This window comes from Schistocerca piceifrons, chromosome 5 (assembly GCF_021461385.2).
Source record: "Schistocerca piceifrons isolate TAMUIC-IGC-003096 chromosome 5, iqSchPice1.1, whole genome shotgun sequence".
NCBI lineage: Eukaryota > Metazoa > Arthropoda > Insecta > Orthoptera > Acrididae > Schistocerca > Schistocerca piceifrons.
Window position 1 is genome coordinate 132931997 of NC_060142.1, and position 13465 is coordinate 132945461.

Below are 13465 nucleotides of genomic sequence, written 5' to 3' on the forward strand. Positions count from 1 at the left end.
ATACCGGTATTTTAGTTCCGAATAACCGGTATTTTTCGATACTTGTTGGCTCTCATTTATGACAGGTATTTTAATTTTTTATTAATAACTAGATAAAAAAGCCGAAATATCAATTAGTCATAGGAGCAGTGCTAAAATTTTTCGTATTTAATTAAACTTTTAAAACCGAATAATTTTTGTTCGTAAAATTTGCGTTGCTTTGAAATATTTCGTTACTATACAAAATGATAAAAAACATCAGCGCTATTTTAATAACGATACCGACAAAAACGAGAGGCAAACACATGGCACAATAATTGCTTCAGCGAAAAGCAAAGGTCCCGAGTTCGAATCTCGGTCCGGCAGACAGTTTTAATCTCTCAGGAAGTTTCAATACTGTGCCTGTTACAATGTGGTAATCGATCAATGTATCAATGAAAGCTCCATGAAATACAAAGCTCCATTTCCTTTTAAAGATTACGGGAAAAACCGCAACAAAATTGTGATATAATATTACGAGAAAAGTTAAAACTTAACAGTCCATTCATAGTTTCCAATGGAAAGCAGACGATCTGCAGTGTGAGTCTGCCTAACATGCCTTTATCTGCTTGTAGCCCTTGATAACGGACAAATTAACACGAAAACTAGAGTTATTCGGTCTCAGTTTTCACCGTTCATCACTGACTATTCGTAATGTCCAAACAGTGGTACGAATAGGAGTAAAAAACCAAACGTCGGTTATTTCAGAAACCGGTTACTTCGGCTTCTTCTCTTCCGGTATTAGGCGAAATTACCTGTTACTATACTCATCGTTGCCGGGGTCTTCCTCTGTCTCTTTTTTCTTGAGACTTATAATTTCTAGCCTATAAGGGGAATTTGTCACTGTCCATTCTTTCTACGTGTTGTTTCCATTTTCTCCTTTACTGGTCAATTTTATCATTTAGACTAGATTTTTTTAGTTCTTCTCTAATATCCTGATTTCTTAGTCTGTCTTCTATTGTGCAACCTTTAACTCGTCTCAGGAACTTCATTTCTTGTGCCTGAATGCGGCTTTCTTGCTTTTTGCTAACTACCCAGGTGTAGCTTCCATAGAGAAGAGTGGGACTGCAGCAGTTTTGTAGAATTTGATTTGAGTATAGTCACGAGTTTTCTTTTTAAGGTTTCCGTTAATTTATCCACGTACCTGGCTAAATGTACGAAGTTTAATTTCTATATGTTTGCTGTAGCCGTAAGTAAGATGGGGCTGGACGTTTTAGCTGTTAGTGACATTCGGGTAAGGGGTGAGAGAGAAGAGGAAGTGGGAGAATACAAGGTCTACCTGTCAGGAGTCAAAGCAGGAATAGCACAATGGGGTGTAGGGCTTTACATTAGGAAAGAAATGGAACCCAGCGTAGTTGCAATAAGGTATGTAAACGAACGACTGATGTGGATAAATTTGACAGTGTCTAGCAAGAAAATTAGGGTTGTGTCAGTATATTCGCATTGTGAAGGGACAGATCAAAATAAGATCGATAGTTTTTATGAGGCACTCTGATGTAGTTGTTAGAGTAAAGGACAAGGACAGTGCTCTGCTCATGGGTGATTTTAATGCCAGGATTGGAAATCGAACAGAAGGGTATGGAAAGGTTATGGGTAAATTTGGAGAGGATATGGAGGCCAACAGGAACGGGAAACAACTCTTGGATTTCTGTGCCAGTATGGGCTTAGTAATCACAAACTCCTTTTTTAAACATAAGAACATTCACCGGTATACTTGGGAAGGCAGGGGAACCAGATCTGTCATTGACTATATAATAACAGATCAGGAATTCAGGAAGGCTGTGAGGGACACACATGTATTCAGGGGATTCTTTGATGACACTGATCATTATTTAATCTGCAGTGAAATTGGGATTGTGAGGCCGAAAGTGCAGGAGGATAAGAATAGAGAAACTTCAGGATAAGGACATCAGGCACAAGTACATAACAGCGATCTCAGAAAGGTACCAGTCAGTTGAATGTAGTCAATTACAGTCATTGGAAAAGGAATGGACAAGGTACAGGGCCACAGTACTAGAAGTGGCTAAAGAATGTCTTGGAACAGTAGTGTGTAAGGGTAGGATGAAGCAAACAGCTTGGTGGAATGACACAGTCAAGGCAGCCTGTAAAAGGAAGAAGAAGGAGTATCAAAAATGGCTGCATACTAGAACTCAGGTAGACAGAGAAAGTTATGTTGAAGAAAGAAACAAAGCCAAACAGATAATTGCAGCAACCAAGAAGAAATCTTGGGAAGACTTTGGAAACAGGTTGGAGACTTTGGGTGAAGCTGCTGGAAAACCATTCTGGAGTGTAATTAGCAGTCTTCGAAAGGGAGGTAAGAAGGAAATGACAAGTATTTTGGACAGGTCAGGAAAACTGATGGTGAATCCTGTGGATTCCTTGGGCAGATGGAGGGAATATTTTGAAGAGTTGCTCAATGTAGGTGAAAATACGATCAGTAATGTTTCAGATTTCGAGGTAGAATGGGATAGGAATGATGATGGAAATAGGATCACATTTGAGGAAGTGGAGAAAATGGTCAATAGATTGCAGTGCAATAAAGCAGCTGGGGTGGGTGAAATTAAGTCGGAACTCATCAAATACAGTGGAATGTCAGGTCTTAAATGGCTACACAGGATAATTGAAATGGCCTGGGAGTCGGGACAGGTTCCATCAGACTGGACAAAAGCAGTAATCACACCAATCTTTAAACATGGAAACAGAAAAGATTGTAACAGCTACAGAGGTATCTCTTTAATCAGCGTTGTGGGTAAAATCTTCTCAGGTATTGTTGAAAGGAAAGTGCGAGTATTAGTTGAGGGCCAACTGGATGAAAATCAGTGTGGGTTTAGGCCTCTTAGAGGTTGTCAGGACCAGGTCTTTAGGTTACGGCAAATAATGGAGAAGTGTTATGAGTGGAACAGGGAATTGTATCTATGCTTTATACACTCCTGGAAATTGAAATAAGAACACCGTGAATTCATTGTCCCAGGAAGGGGAAACTTTATTGACACATTCCTGGGGTCAGATACATCACATGATCACACTGACAGAACCACAGGCACATAGACACAGGCAACAGAGCATGCACAATGTCGGCACTAGTACAGTGTATATCCACCTTTCGCAGCAATGCAGGCTGCTATTCTCCCATGGAGACGATCGTAGAGATGCTGGATGTAGTCCTGTGGAACGGCTTGCCATGCCATTTCCACCTGGCGCCTCAGTTGGACCAGCGTTCGTGCTGGACGTGCAGACCGCGTGAGACGACGCTTCATCCAGTCCCAAACATGCTCAATGGGGGACAGATCCGGAGATCTTGCTGGCCAGGGTAGTTGACTTACACCTTCTAGAGCACGTTGGGTGGCACGGGATACATGCGGACGTGCATTGTCCTGTTGGAACAGCAAGTTCCCTTGCCGGTCTAGGAATGGTAGAACGATGGGTTCGATGACGGTTTGGATGTACCGTGCACTATTCAGTGTCCCCTCGACGATCACCAGTGGTGTACGGCCAGTGCAGGAGATCGCTCCCCACACCATGATGCCGGGTGTTGGCCCTGTGTGCCTCGGTCGTATGCAGTCCTGATTGTGGCGCTCACCTGCACGGCGCCAAACACGCATACGACCATCATTGGCACGAAGGCAGAAGCGACTCTCATCGCTGAAGACGACACGTCTCCATTCGTCCCTCCATTCACGCCTGTCGCGACACCACTGGAGGCGGGCTGCACGATGTTGGGGCGTGAGCGGAAGACGGCCTAACGGTGTGCGGGACCGTAGCCCAGCTTCATGGAGACGGTTGCGAATGGTCCTCGCCGATACCCCACGAGCAACAGTGTCCCTAATTTGCTGGGAAGTGGCGGTGCGGTCCCCTACGGCACTGCGTAGGATCCTACGGTCTTGGCGTGCATCCGTGGGTCGCTGCGGTCCGGTCCCAGGTCGACGGGCACGTGCACCTTCCGCCGACCACTGGCGACAACATCGATGTACTGTGGAGACCTCACGCCCCACGTGTTGAGCAATTCGGCGGTACGTCCACCCGGCCTCCAGCATGCCCACTATACGCCCTCGCTCAAAGTCCGTCAACTGCACATACGGTTCACGTCCACGCTGTCGCGGCATGCTACCAGTGTTAAAGACTGCGATGGAGCTCCGTATGCCACGGCAAACTGGCCGACACTGACGGCGGCGGTGCACAAATGCTGCGCAGCTAGCGCCATTCGACGGCCAACACCGCGGTTCCTGGTGTGTCCGCTGTGCCGTGCGTGTGATCATTGCTTGTACAGCCCTCTCGCAGTGTCCGGAGCAAGTATGGTGGGTCTGACACACCGGTGTCAATGTGTTCTTTTTTCCATTTCCAGGAGTGTAGATCTAGAAAAGGCATATGACCGGGTTCCTAGGAGGAAGTTATTGTCTGTTCTACGAAATTATGGAATAGGAGGCAAACTTTTGCAAGCAATTAAAGGTCTTTACATGGATAGCCAGGCAGCAGTTAGAGTTGACGGTAAATTGAGATCATGGTTCAGAGTAGTTTCAGGGGTAAGACAAGGCTGTAACCTGTCTTCACTGTTGTTCATACTATTTATGGGTCATATGTCGAAAACAATAGACTGGGTGGGTGGGATTAAGATATGTGAACACAAAATAAGCAGTCTTACATATGCGGATGACTTAGTTGTGATGGCAGATTCGATTGAAAGTTTGCAAAATAATATTTCAGAGCTAGATCAAAAATGTAAGGACTTTGGTATGAAGATTAGCATCTCCAAAACGAAAGTAATGTCAGTGGGAAAGAGATATAAACGGATTGAGTGCCAAATAGGAGGAACAAAGTTAGAACTGGTGGACGGTTTCAAGTACTGCATATTCTCACAGGATGGCAACATAGTGAAAGAACTGGAAGCGAGGTGCAGCAAAGCTAATGCAGTGAGCGCTCTTCTGCAAGAAGGAAGTCAGTACCAAGACTAAGTTATCAATGCACCGTTCAATCTTTCGACCAACTTTGTTGTATGGGAGCGAAAGCTGGGTGGATTCAGGTTACCTTATCAACAAGGTTGAGGTTACGGATATGAAAGTAGCTAGGATGATTGCAGGTACTAGTAGGTGGGAACAATGGCAGGAGGGTGTCCACAATGAGGAAATCAAAGAAAAGCTGGGACTGAACTCTATAGATGTAGCAGTCAGGGTGAACAGGCTGAGATGGTGGGGTCATGTTACACGCATGGGAGAAGCAAGGTTACCCAAGAGACTCATGGGTTCAGCAGTAGAGGGTAGGAGGAGTCGGGGCAGACCAAGGAGAAGGTACCTGGATTCGGTTAAGAATGATTTTGAAGTAATAGGCTTAACATCAGAAGAGGCACCAATGTTAGCACTGAATAGGGGATCATGGAGGAATTTTATAAGGGGGACTATGCTCCAGACTGAACGCTGAAAAGCATAATCAGTCTTAAATGATGACGATGATGATGATGATGATGATGATGCTGTAGCCGTATGTCACCTCACATCCTAGGTGACTCAAGTTGTTCACTTGATCTAAAATCTTTTGATCTACCTTTATTTTGGTTCTATTGTGTTCTTTTCCCATCAGGGCCATTGTCTTAGTTTTTTCTACTGAGATATACATGTTTCAACAAGTAAATTTCTTTCAGAAGGTCCGTTTCTTTTATCTGCTACAATCATTGCATCACCAGCATATAGTATCGTAAGTTGTTTGAGAGAATTCTCCTGTCTAGGTTTACACCTTTTTGTAATTCTGTTATCCATATATGCACTATTTCATGTGTGTAAACATTAAACGGAGTAGGGGAGATACAGGAGCCTTGGCGTGCTCCTTCGTTATTTGTTACCTCATTAGTCATTTTTTTGTTGAGTTCTAGAGTGACAGTCTTGTTATGATAACAAACTTCTTATTGTAGTTAGTAAATGTTTCGGATACACGTGATTCGTCATCATCGTCCAAAGTTTCTGTCTACTGAAGCGGTCAAAAGCTTTTTTAAAATAAAAAAGCATTATATTCTCTGCGTTTTTGTCTTACCTGTTGTAAAATAAAAACTGTGTATATCGTAGAACGCCCTTTCCTAAAACCTATTTGGTGCTCACGCAGTACTACACCTACTTCTGGTGTGTTTTTAAGCCTTTTAGTCTAAAAGCTTATCGTTTATCTTACATGCTGAGTCCAGTAAACTTATTCCTCTGCAGTTACTGAATATGCTTTTACCTCATTTTATTTTTTTTTAAATTGATCTCACTCTAGCAATCTTCCAATCTTTGGGGATACTCTTGCTCTTCCAACATTCGTTTAAGAGACGAAGCAGTCGTAGACGTAATATCAATACTTCATGTTGTAATTCAGCATTAATACCATCTCTTCCTGCGGCTTTTCTGTTCTTAAGTGATGTTAAAGCAACTTTTGTTTCATCAGACGATATTTATCGAAATCCTTGTCATTCGTCTTTTCAGTTACAGTATCTTGTGCTCTATCATCATACCACAGTTCTTTATAATAATTCACCCATTGTTCTTCGTCAATGTTGTTTATTTGTATCTTCTCTTTTTCTATTGGGTTTAAAGTTTTTAAAATATGATAGGTCATTTGCTGTCTCCCGTGAATGTCATTCTCGATATTAGAGGCAAATCTATCCCATTGTTCTTCGTCTGCCTTTTTTATACACATTTTGCAACATTTCTGCTCTCGTTATAGGATTGCATCTTTTTAACTGTGGGGTTGCTTAAGTACTGTATATATGTATATTGTTTTTCTTTAATAGCTTTTCTTGTATCCTCATTCCAAATGTTTAGACCCTTTCATTTCCTTACTTTTCTGTTTTTACCGAAAACTTCTCCTGCTACTCTGTATTTCACATTCTTTAGATTTTATCATTCTTCTTCTATATTATCTTTAGGTTACAGGTTTGCTAGTTCTTTAGTTCATCTGCTTTGGTAAAAGTGTTTGATGTTGTCCTCATCAAGCAAGTATACTACTTTATAAACGATTGGGTCCGCTTGGTTACTTATTTGTTTTGTCATTTTCTTCTGTTTCGCAAAAACATCCATTCTGGAGAGTAGTGTAAAATGATCTGTTCCTATATCTTGTCCTCCAGAAACTCTTGTACCCTTACTGGACCCGCTAGCGTATTATTTACTAAAATGTAGTCAACTATTGATCTAAAACTTCTGCAAGCCCAAGTATACTTTTTTGTATATTTTTTCTGAAAAAGCGAGTTTCTTATTTTTTGATTCTTGTAAGTGGCAAAATCTCATAGTATTGTTCCATTTTCATTACGTAGCGGTTCTCCAAAAGGACCCATAATATTCGTTACTGGGATATTTGCTACTCTGGAATTGAATCCACTCAAAATAATAATCTGATCAGTGGTACTGTATTTATTCAGAATCTTCTGTAGTTCTTTATAGAAGTTTCTAGACTTGACCTTTTTTCCCCTCTTCTGGTGTATATACTTTTATAATGGTGCCGCTTCCTCTTATCAGTTTCAGTCTGACTACAAACATTGTTTCACATATTGCAGGTTGCTGTTTTGATATATCCACCGATACATTTTCATTTGATCTTTTTCATAACTTTGTCATTCCTCGCCCTGGACTGCCACCCTAACGTTGGTGCGAAGGTTTGTGTGCCTCAACGATCCACTGTGCTATTACTGGCGGGAGCAACGTTCTGTCGGCTTGCCTTGTCCAGCTCTTTTTTTTTTTTTTTTTTTTACCCCTTGGGAATTAGGTTTCGACGGCTGAGGGTGTATTTCATGTCCCTTTTCTATCTCTAATAGTCAAAGTTTGGCAAAGGATCCCAGGTCTGTTGAGCCAGCTGATACTGTGGTATCAACGTCCGATGCCACACTTGTTAGGGGTTGCAGATATCGACCGTGGTCCGTAATAGTTATCGCTGGCCCCGCGAGTCGCGACTAGCGCCGCTCCACGGCTTGTGACAAGTATCTAGAGAGCTCTCGTCCACTCTTGCTCAGGACGTCAACTAGGAATGTAGCATAGCCTTCAGCTGATAGGAAGCAACCTCTAACAAGGCGCTTAGTCAAGTATGGCATAAGTAATGCCATTCTAGATATGTTTGCAACTATATGTATGCAGCATATGAAGAGGCCTGTAACGCAAGTTAAGTACAATATATATTATTTTTTACCAACGACTACTAATTATTTCAGTCATTACTATGCACCCAGCTCCTTACCGACTTCACTGCCAAACCTGCAATACATGTTTCTATTTAGCATTGGCCATCTCTCATCATAACAAATGAGGAAGGGAATCATAACAGATACCTGTTCAGAAACAAAACTCTGAGAAATGTCCACTGAAATTTGATGAATGAATCAGAATATGAAACACTTATGCTAACGAACCTGCTCCCTTTTCCGAGAAGACATGAGTCGCATGAGCTCTGCTCAGTGCAAGGCATGCAGTGACTATACGTTTATGGCGTCAAGGGGAGAGGATGAAAGGCGAGTTTTCCGGCACCTTTAAATAACCAGAAGAAACCGGCTAAGGGAGATAACCCTGAAAGAAAATCCTAGTCCTCCTAGAGAGGAGGCTGAGCAGAGTGCTGGTAACCAACTCGAGGAAAACACACACTACACTTAGCACTGCAAGGAGTCTCGGAAGAAGCATACTAGCAAAGGTCAACTGATAATTTGGAGCGGTTTTAATAAGCCGGTTAAAATAGTGTTGAAAAAAAAAAGAAAGAAAGAAAAAGTGATATAACTGAAAAGTGGTTGTTTCATCTGTCAGGTAGTATGGGGCGCCTGTGCCATGTACCCAGTTCCCTCCGACCACCTATCTGCCGCATTCGCCTGGCGGCAACGCAGTGACGTCACACACAGGCAACTGCTAGGTCAGGCAGGCGGCCTTTAGCGAACTGGAGTGCGCCAATTGTCGGCGGGGACAGCGGCCCGCGCGATTGGCGGCGCGCGGCGTCGTTTTAAGCGGCTTATTGCGTTGTACCTGCGGTGCGGTGGTGCTTGCAGTTCCACCAGCGGCGGCTCGTATCGTAAACGAGGCACCCAATTGCGTGAACACGGCGCGAACCAGCCGCCTGCGTGCGGTGTGCTGCGCGCCGGCCGATCCGCTAGTCGCGTTCCGTTTCTGCCGATACAAGTGACGACGAGGCTATGGCTTTTCGATGTACATCGAACGACGTACACGTAATGCTTGTTTACTGCTGTCACAGGTCTGTGTTAACAGTACACAAAGCAATACACAGCGTATATGTAAAAATATAATTCAAATATCATCGACCAAATTTGAAATCATGAGACATTTGTCCAAAACTGAGGCACATCAAGGGTGCTTTTGACTGCGAGCATAAGGTCCTGCCTTGAACAAGTAATGAAGAAAGAGAGCTCTGGCACAGGGGTTCCTCCCGCGTCCGGCCATGCCGATTTAGGTTTTCCGTGATTTCCCTAAATAGCTCCAGGCAAATGCCGGGATGGTCGTATCGTAAACGAGGCACCCAATTGCGTGAACACGGCGCGAACCAGCCGCCTGCGTGCGGTGTGCTGCGCGCCGGCCGATCCGCTAGTCGCGTTCCGTTTCTGCCGATACAAGTGACGACGAGGCTATGGCTTTTCGATGTGCATCGAACGACGTACACGTAATGCTTGTTTACTGCTGTCACAGGTCTGTGTTAACAGTACACAAAGCAATACACAGCGTATATGTAAAAATATAATTCAAATATCATCGACCAAATTTGAAATCATCAGACATTTGTCCAAAACTGAGGCACATCAAGGGTGCTTTTGACTGCGAGCATAAGGTCCTGCCTTGAACAAGTAATGAAGAAAGAGAGCTCTGGCACAGGGGTTCCTCCCGCGTCCGGCCATGCCGATTTAGGTTTTCCGTGATTTCCCTAAATAGCTCCAGGCAAATGCCGGGATGGTTCCTTTGAAAGGGCACGGCCGACTTCCTTCCCCGTCCTTCCCTAATCCGATCAGACCGATGACCTCGCTGTCTGCACTCCTCCCCCAGACAACCCAACCCCACAGGCGTTCCAGATTTGTTCTTCTCCACACTCACCTTTATTTACCCTCTTATGTGAATCTCCATAGTTGAATGGAGGACATCGTCCCAGTGGCGCCAGTTATAAGTTGTTAAGCATTCTCCCAACGCCCCACTCCTGATTGTGGGCGGTCAGAAGATGTTCTCGCGGCTCCGTCCAATTCTTGTGGTACGTATTTCCATCCAAGGAGTTTTGCTTTGTGCAGGGCGAATTCTTGAAATGCTAAGTAAAGGGTATAGGTTTTAACGGTTTGGGCGTTAGTAGGTTAGCTTTATACACTGCCCAGTCACGTTAATGTGACCATCTGTCAAAAGCCCGAGTGTCCACTTTTTGCAGTGCGAGACATGCAGGAAGAGAGTCAGTGAAGTTCTGGAAGTACCGAGAGGGATATAGAGGCATGCCGACTACAGTTCAGTGGCTAGCAGTGCTAGATTTCTCCTGTTCTTCAAACCCCACACATACTCTTAGAGCTGAGTGAAGTGTTGCATTGTCCTGCTAGTAGATGCCATCGTGTCGAAGAAAAACAACTACCCCGAAGGACAGGAGGATACTTGTGTTGATCGGTTAGACTTTTCAGAATGACGTAATCACCTCAGGAATGCCACAAGACGATTACACTCCTCCCTGGTTGCAGGCTGTTTGCTTCCAGAGGTTTCATTTCTTACACGCCAATGGCTGTCTCCACTGTGGAGAATAAAACGTGATTAATCTGAAAGGGCTACCTGTCGCTACTCAGTGGACGTCCAGTTGTGGTATTGGCTTACAAACTCCAGCCTTAGTCACCAATCAACTGTAGTGAGCGTGGGAGCAACGTAGGCACCTGCTGTGGAGGCCCATACGCACCCCTGTCATCTATGCCACGTGGTACACCACAGTTGTCTTGGTGCCGGTTTTGATGGCGCCATTTTGCCATGTACAGTGTACTTTAACCAAGGTAGCACTCGAACAGTTAACAAAGTTAACTGCTTTGGAAATACTTCCACCCTTGGCCTGATAGGCATTCATCACACTCTTATGGACGTCAGATAAATCGCTTTGTTTCCACATTACAGCCACGACTGCACTGTTTTCCCCCTCCACACACCTTATATACCCTCCACAGCTACTGCTGTCACAAGCTGAATGGACCATGTAGAATGTGCCTAGTTATTTCAGAGCACGTAAGAGTGAATTCTATCTCTTCAAATGTTCCACATTGCTGCCTAGGTCATGGTCGTCCAATAATGAAGCCATAATGGAATTACTTCATCTAAATGAAGCACATTGTTCATAAAATGGATGACCCATTTTGGTAGTAAACCTAATGAAATAGAGGCATATGTTTGGACAATCTCTTTGGACAACCGGAACAGCTCTTTTTACAGCACCCCAAGGAATAAAGCCCAGCGAGAGGCCGGCGATGGGTTAACGCCAGGAAACCATTCACCACCATGAGGGAGAGTCGATAGTAGTAGCGCAACAAAGCCGATACTGGCACACTTTTGACGTCAAAGTGATATGCTAATTAATTAAACTGATCAGTTAAACTGAGAGGTGGCAGATGCCCTCTCTCATATTTCTATCTTACTGTGAGTAATTCCATTTTCCTCTCTAATTGCATGTGGTAAAAAGTTGCTATTCCTTCACACGTGGACTTCCCACGCAGCGCCTCTCGTCACCCGGGTGGTCCAGTGACAGGCGGGCTCTGCTGATCTTGAAAGGGTTAAGCCGACGGGTGTGAGGGAGTCGAGTGAATGCTTTCCAAACGCCGACATTGTCAAAATAGCGGCGGAGACACGCCGGCAAGGGCCTGAAGGAGCGGCTGGGCTAGAGATTCCGTTACTTCGCAGAAACTTAGCGAAAACGCTTTCTGGCGGGCTACCAGTGAGGCGTGGGAATGACTTGTGTCCCCAGGCAGTCTTGGAGGGCAAATTCCCACGTTTTCTGCAAAATCGCAACTGTGATTGGCTTGCTCAGGGCATAGCTCCGTGTCGTAGCAAAATCGGTGCAGAAATTGGCGCCAAGAATCTCCATTGGTGGAATGGTAGGCTTTGGCAATAGAGTGGAATTCTCCGCCGGTTTTCGAGTTGCTGATTGGAACGTTTAACCACAGCCACTGTCGTTGGGGCGGGAATGTTCTGTGTTCGGTTTGTATAGGTGTTCTGGTGGGAGTCGGTTCTCGCCTTTCGGTCAGAGTAGGTTACAAGACTGCGCTCTCGCAGCTCCGCACAGCCTGCCTTCTGTTGGCTGTCTAATATACTTTTACTTGATTGTAACTGTTTAATGAAGTTGCTGAAGTTTCGACTTCAACGTAACTTTCCAAGTATAGTTGGCAATTGAGCGTTCTGCGTACAAGCGGCCTATGTTGTCTGTCTTGGGCAGTTTTGGCTAAAGTTGACTGTATCACAGTTACTGTGTGACTTCGCTTGTTAAAAGCAATCACTGTACCGTCAGTGATTGTGTGGCGAGCCTTCTTCGTCTCCCTCAGAGGCGCATTTGTATTGATAGGAAGTCTTTAGTCTGGAACAACCAGACCAGGACAATTTGTTTCGGGCTATACTTGCGACATTATCATCACCACGATGGGACGTCGAAGCAACCAGCCATCGCTTCCGGTACGCCAGATCGTGTCCTTGCAGTTAAGAAGACAGCTTGATAATGTATGTCCACAGCACCGGCAGACTAGGGAATTTGCACTGTGATAATCAGAGCTCAGCAGATCGCGCCATTCATCTTTTCTAACTTTGTTCTTTCTTGGATGTTCATTGTCTGAGTTCTCACTACTGTAGCAGCAATTAATGTTGGGTTGGATGTGTGTTTCTCTTAAGATTTGAGTTGCAAGGAATTGGGTCCACATACCACTTCGTCATAAATGTCACAATCTAATTTAGGGACAACTTCACCTTCACAGCATTTATTTGAGTATCCAATTTGAACCAATTTGATGTATTGTAAATGTTTCATGTGTTTTGTTTATTATTTTGAGTTTAGTAATAATGAATCATATTTTTATTTTGGACAGAACTTTCATTCTGTGAATCGGTAGAGCAACCATTTCTTTTCTCACTACGTTAATGAAACTTTCCTTTATTTAACTTATTTATCAAATTAAATTGCTGCAGGTGCCAAACTCTTTTCTACTCCACTTGTAGGGTCGATTACAGTCAGTTCGCGTTTCTTTTTAATCCATGTGCAACATCAAAAGTCGGAGTTAGAATAGGGGGGGGGGGGCTTAGAGCATCATTTCCATATGAAGATTCGAGAGGAATTTAGTGTTAAATACACTGCTAGCCCCGGCACCTCGCAAAACCACCCATACTACTACCCTTCCCTTAACCTATTGTTCTGCTGAATGGTTTATGATCCACTGTGATTGATGTATACCTGGGGATAATCCAATCTTATGAAAAACACCCATTTGTCCCCCGGCCCCCCTCCTCTCCCACCCCTCTGGCAA